Below are 6,961 nucleotides of genomic sequence, written 5' to 3' on the forward strand. Positions count from 1 at the left end.
ACTACTGTTAAACTCGTGTCCACTTTGTTCTCTCTCACACTGGTCTGTTCTCACCCTGTAGTGCTACCTTTTCCCCCTAATTTTGATTAATCACTCTGTAGGGCATGTTTCTTTTCTACCTTTAATAAATGTAAAACCTCACTACCTTTGTGCTTGCTTGACCAATTCTTTGTTCAAGACAGAAAGAACTTAGGAAACACCCCCAGAACCTGGTAAAAAATAGCCCAACCTAGACCACTCAGGTAACAAATGTTAGGGATGCAAAGGGAGAGTCTGACAGAAGTTAGTGACAATGACTGTATGGGAACGGGAAACAGTTTTGCTCCATTGGTAGAGCGGGCGGAAGAGAACAGCAAGAACAAAGAAATGAATCCATGGAACAATGGGCAAAGGCCACACAATCCCACAGAGATGCCTATGCTGTCTGTGTGTGTGACATTCACTACTAATATAAGATTCCAGTTTGTCCTTCAGAACAAATTGTCGCTCTGCTTTTCTTGGGCAATACCCAATACCCAAATTATAATTAATCATTATAATGAGTGAATGACATTACCCAGGATAACCCAAGGGCATCAAAAACTCTTCAACTTATAAAATATTGAATTCTCAATTTAGCCTCATTTATGAAAATAATTATTTGGTATGTATAGGCCTTTCGTTTGCATAGAGGGACACAGTTATTTAATTAAGAAGTCATGATAGATGATGTCGAGTTAACTCCTCATAAACTGATCAGATCTAATAGAGGTAAACACAAACAGATGGACGTCCAAGGTCAGAGCTCCTAGCTATCGATTCTGTTCCATACCAGGGAAACCAGGACTCTATCCCTTTGTCTCGCTGCCAGCTCCAGATGCACAGGCTGCTGGCTTCACGGGTCACAGGACACAGACAGTCCATGGGGCTCAGAGCTGGGACAGTGGAATCAGAAATCTTCCCTGATCCTTTTCTACTATTTTCAAAATATAGAAGTTACCATTTCTTAGCGCAAGATCCTGAGTTTGGTTCTCAATATCAAACCACAGGGCCAGTCAAATAGCTCGGCCGATTAAAGCTCCTGCAAGCAGGTGCCTGGGATGGGGGTTCAATCCCCGGGGCCTGCTGTGCCGGCCCCACCCCTACGGCACACTGAGAATATGATTGAGACTGGGTGTGGTGGTGCATGTGCCTGTAATCCCAGCTTTTGGGAGGCTGTAAACAGGCAGATCACTATGAGTCTGATCTAGTAGTAAGACCCTGAACATCCTGTAGACCTTTCCCTAAAATACAAAAAACAAATAAACAAACAACAACAAACCCTTGCAGAAACTACCATCTCCCTACATAGGCTAGTTACAAAAAACAGATGAGTGACCACAAGCAAGTTACTTACACATGATATGTACACCTGTCTTACAGTAAGCTCAGTTAATGACAACAGTTACCTCATTGAAAAATCCCTTTTTATGTGAACCAGAGTCTTTGATTTGTTCCCATGGGTGGAACGCACTATTTCTTTGATGTTGCCATTGACTTTTATCACAGTATCTTTGTTATGAAGGAATTTTATGAGCAAAAATTAACTAAAGGAAGTGTTTGGTCTATTTTTAAATTGATATAGGAACTACAAAGTAAGACTTGAACAAAAGGAACTCCTGTGCTGATTGGAACAGAAACTTGACTCTGAGTTAAGAGCATTAGTTGACCTCCAGTGACCAATTTCCCAAGTGGTACCCTCTAGTCTGGGCATGTCCTATAGGCACCCACATAATCTACCATCTTCCTAACTACCCCCACCTTATCTCACATCCACTCACGTCCTGCACTCAGGCACACTGGCGTGATTAACACTTGTCATTCTTGAACAAGAAGTACTTTTTTCCCAGTAACCTGCTATGTCTGCGATGTTCTTCCCCACTCTTTTCACTTCATTACTTCCTGTTTATCCTTTGGCATGCAGCTTAACTCTACCAGGGTAACTGGAGGTCTGAAAGATTTCAGGTTGACCTCACACATGATTTGTGGCTCCCAACAGAAGCACCATATCAAGAAATTTGCTTCCAAATGCCACCCTTTGTCACCATGGCCAGCACCCTGACTCTTCCAGTCTATTCCTCTGGAGTCTTTTATCTTTTTAGAAGTCCATGTGACCTCATTACACAGTAATACTCACCATGACCACTAGCAGAGAGCACAGAAAGATCCTTCAGCAGCTGTGAGAGCACGGATCTACTCTGTTACAGAAGTTGGTCAGGTTTTTACCGAGGGGTACACCAGAACAGTGTTGTGCACCATGCCTCAGAATCAGCAGACAGGCGGTTAAGGCCCAGATCACTGGACCCACCCCTTGGTTCAGTAGATTTAGGATGGAGCTTGTGCTATATGTCTCATAAATTCAGAGGTGATGGTAATGCTCACATTATGGAACTGCCCTCCAAGACGGTTAGTGATGCTGGTGAGATGGCTCAGTGGTCTAAAGCACCTACTGAGAACAAGCTAAGCTAAGCAAAGCACAGGGACCGCGGTTCAATCCCCCAGCACCACATGCCAGCCAGCCCCGCCTCCTGGTGGGCTGAACTGGCCACACACACAAAATAAATAAATAAATAAATAAATAAATAAATAACGGTTAGTGAGGCAAGCCTGTGACATCTTACCCAGCATGCAATTCTTCCTCCCTCTTCAGATCTCTTGAGGGCCTGAGGCAAGACATAAGCTGTTGCCTCTTCCTCAGCATGCTGTGATCTCCTATTCTTCAGGCCTTCTTACGGCCCTTACCATCTGGATCCTCTTCTGCTTCCCTGCTGGTAGCTCTTTTTCACCCCCAACTCCTCTTCTTTTTTCTCTTTTACTTTCCACATTCTCTCCCTGGAATCCATGTTTGTCTCTCTTACCATAGTATCTCTAATACCTGACCTAGAGTAAACGTTTAATAAATGTGAACTGAAGTAACAGAATTATATCTTATGTATGTAGTTCTTATATTATACAGGAGAGAATCAGCTCCTAAAACAAAACAAACAAACAAACAAACAAAAAAACTCCCAAATCTCAGTGGCTTCAAATATGGAAGATGTATTCCATTTATACTGCATATAGGCAGGGAGCTCTCTGCTCCTCTAAAGGGGCCTGGTCTGAGAAGCCCGTGCCACTTGGAACGCTGCTGGCTGTGACAACAGAAGTAAGAGAGCTTATGGAGAAGCTCATACTAGTTCTTAAATGCTTTTGCTTGAAAATGATGCACACCTTTGGCTCATATTTCACTGATCAAATTCAATCACATTGCTATGACAGACTTCAAAGGGCTAGGAAGAGTGGTTTCCCATTAAGCAGGAAGGCCATCATAGGCAGAAAATGAGGCGTGTCTATCACATCCTCAACAGCAGACTAGACTTCACTCTTGGTTTCCAGACTTGTATTTCCAAATGCCTATGAGGCAGTCAACCCTGGCTGATCTTCTAACATAGTGATGTGAACCTTTGAGAGCTTTCAGTGATAACAAACAGCTGGCTACAGCACTCATGCCCTAGTGGTGGCCACTCTAATACATTGTTTGCAGAACTGAACTTATTATATTCCTGTATCTCCTTTCTCCATATTTCATTTGCAAGCCCTTCTGCCTCCCCATTTTCCTCTGTATATTACTAGATTTAGTCACAGGGAATTCTGAGTTCATTTTTTACAGTGATTTTGCTTTCTGCTCGCCCTATACTACCAGCCAATTGCTATATCCAGCCGATGATAACCTTGCTACACCTCAGTACTTGAATCTATCTTATACTTTACCCTGAATCTCTCCTATTCACTCATTCTGCACACCCACCAGTGCCACACGCTACACTGGGCTCTGGCAACACAGCACTAAAGGACCAAGTCCTACCTTCGTCAAGGAGCTTAAGGTTCCATAAAAGACAGAAAGTTAACAAATTACTATTCATGAACTCACTTCATTATGATTGTAATAAATGCTCTAAGGGAGAGGAAAAAAGGATAGATAGCCTACACCAAGGAAGCTGATCTGGGCTGAGACAACTTAGGAGAAAGGCCTGCCTTCCAAGTTCCTAATTAGAGACAAGAATATTGAACAGAGAAGAGCAAGCAGAGAAGGGGAAACCTGCCAGCTGAAGGAAACCATGACTCCACTTGTAAGAAACTCATTGCTTCTTTTCCAGGACTGCTGTAAGAGCCTTCTGAGTGGTCTTTCTGCCTTTCTACTATGCCCATCCATGCTGTAAAAGATTAGAAAGAGTGGGTTCATGCTTCTTAAGCAAAGTCCTTATTATATCACTCTTGTTCATAAGTTTCCAATGAAAAATAAGGTGCCTTTCAAGCCCTCCAGTTTCACTCTAACCTGTCTTTCTGCCTTCGTCTCTCGCTGTTTCCTACTGACCGGTAGTTACTCCAAACCAGATTGTTTTCACAGTTCTCTTTCCACACTTAGTCTGCTCAGGCTGTTCTAACCATATGGCAGACTTGGTGCACTCAGTAATAAAAACGCATTTCTCACAGTTCTGGAAGCTTCTTGGGGGGAGCCTCCTCCTGGCTCCCAGAAGGCTACCCTCTTGCTGTATCTTCTTCATCTGTGAGAGAGACATTTTGTGTCTCTTCCTCCTCTGGACACTAATCCTCCCACAAGGGTGCTCCCTCTCTGTCCTAAAAAAGTGACTAAAACTTATTATTAATTATATTATTATTTATAATATTAATTATTATTTTTATTATTTATTATATTATTATTTAATTAAATATTATTATTATTATTATTACTATTGACTTTATGTATTTGGCACAAAGTCTCACTATACAGCTCGGACTTGTAGTGATCCTCTTGTTTTCAGCCTCCTTAGCACTGGGATTAGAGGTGTGCACCACCATGCTTGGACTTAATCCCTGCTCAACGAGCCCCAGGGCTAGGGCTAGTGTGGCATGCAGGACCAGGAATTGAACCCTGGTCCCTGCACTTGCCAAAGCAGGCACTTAATCCATTGAGCTCTCTCGCCAGCCCTCATTTGCCATTTTGAATGGTCCTTAGTTTGATATAACTCATATGCTAAAGAAGTGTATTTTGAGGTAGCATATTCTGATACTTTTCAGGAATCACCATATACCTGCACTTTCAGACAAATACACAAGAAATGTTTCATTTACTGATTCCTGCCACAGACACTTCAATCAACAGTCCTTATGATTGCAGCTCCCCAACTTCTCTGTCCCCATGCAACTGTCCTCCATGGCCCTTTAATGCCATATCTTCACCTCCTCTTCTCCTTCTACACCTTCTACCTTCTCTCAGGGCCTGCACTGAAAAAGAATGAAGTGGACATGCCCCAAGCTAGCTTGATTTCAAACTCAGCAACTTCAATTTTCAGCTTATCTTATTTGGAGAATAGAAGGCTCTTACCTCAGGCAGTGTGCTTTTTAACTCCCATGGGCCACACATGACCCAATAGTCATTCTTGTCTGATTCCTGTGGCCACCAAGCAGCTGAGGTTCCCAGTTCCTTGTCTTACTCCTCAGTCCTGCCTTGTTCCCTTTCCACAGGAGCCAACAGGCTTGGAGAGTTCTCTTCCATGTCCATAGTGATCTCGGCAAAGCCCTAAGATTTTGCCTCACTTTGTTTCAATGAATTATATGGCAAATGTTCTTCTAAAGTATTTTATAGAACTGTCATTTGATTAGGTCCAAGGAAGTCCTCCGAAGAAGACATGGAAACCTCAACTCAGCTCACCAAGGAGGTTCTTGATTCTCATCTCTGAAAAAGAACTTCTAGATGTATCAAGAGAGGCATAGACATATTTTATTAGTCAGATTCATGAAGCCCCACAGCCAGAACATTAATGCAGGCCTTCAAGTGAGAGAGGGGCCTTAAAATATTGGATGGGAGTACACATGGGTTCTTGGAAGTACCCTTTCAATCAGGTGATCTAAGATATTTTGCCTAAAAACATTCTGTGAACCTCTTGAATCTGTTTCTTCATCTTAAAGTCAACTTGCTGCCCTTCACCTTAGCAACTATGTAGATTTATGGACTGTAAGTGTCTTCAGGGATTTGGGTTTGATGGATCTGGGAAAAACCAATGAACAAGCTGGGGAGAAGAAAGAGGCCTAAGGAGTAAAGTTATGAGGTATAGATCTGGATATCCTTGAGTAACTTATTCTGGTCTGAAGTTGCAATTTTCTTAGAAGTACAACTTTAGAATTACAATTTCCCAGGTCTCCCTTCTAGTTATCTTTACTTTTTTTTAATTCTACTTCAGCGCTAAAGAAGATCCCTGCAAAATCCAAGCTAATATGTTAAAGGGCATATTTTAACTAAATATGTTAAAATATTTAACATATTTTAACATATGTATGTTCCAGGCCTGCATTTGGTAAGGCCACAATGATTTTACCTCTGTGTTCCAGGCCTGCATTTGGTAAGGCCACAATGATTTTACCTCAGGAGTGAGAGACACTAGGTTTCTGAGTCTCTAAAAGAAGGGGACCACCCTTTCCTGTGTGGCGTGTGCAGCACTAGGTGACAAGTTAGGTCACTGGGCTTCTCGTTTTCATCATGTAGACAGCTCTACCACCAAGATGGTCAATGTACCTAAAACCTGAAGGACTTTCTGTAAGAAGTGTGGCAAGCATCAGCCTCCCAAAGTGACCCAGTATAAGAAGGGCAAGGATTCCCTGTACACCTAAGGAAAGAGGCGCTACAATCGGAAGCAGAGTGGCTACGGTGGGCCGACGAAACCCATCTTCCGGAAGAAGGCTAAAATGACAAAGAAGATTGTGCTGAGGCTTGAGTGTGTGGAGCCCAACGGCAGGTCGAAGAGAATGTTGGCCATTAAGAGGTGCAAGCACTTTGAACTGGGAGGAGATAAGAAGAGAAAGGGCCAAGTGATCCAGTTTTAAGCTCATGCTTCACTTGAAGGCAAATTTATTGAAGCTATAGAAAGATTAGCTGTAGGAAAATAAATGCAGTGGTAACCACACC

The 6,961-nt window shown here is 42.6% G+C and overlaps 1 pseudogene; it reads left to right on the forward strand.

Moving 5' to 3' along the window:
- Nucleotides 1-6,558: 6,558 nt before the first annotated feature.
- On the forward strand, nucleotides 6,559-6,961 carry LOC101562589 (annotated as a pseudogene).

Source organism: Octodon degus, unplaced genomic scaffold (assembly GCF_000260255.1).
Source record: "Octodon degus isolate 3935 unplaced genomic scaffold, OctDeg1.0 scaffold00043, whole genome shotgun sequence".
Taxonomy (NCBI): Eukaryota; Metazoa; Chordata; class Mammalia; order Rodentia; family Octodontidae; genus Octodon; species Octodon degus.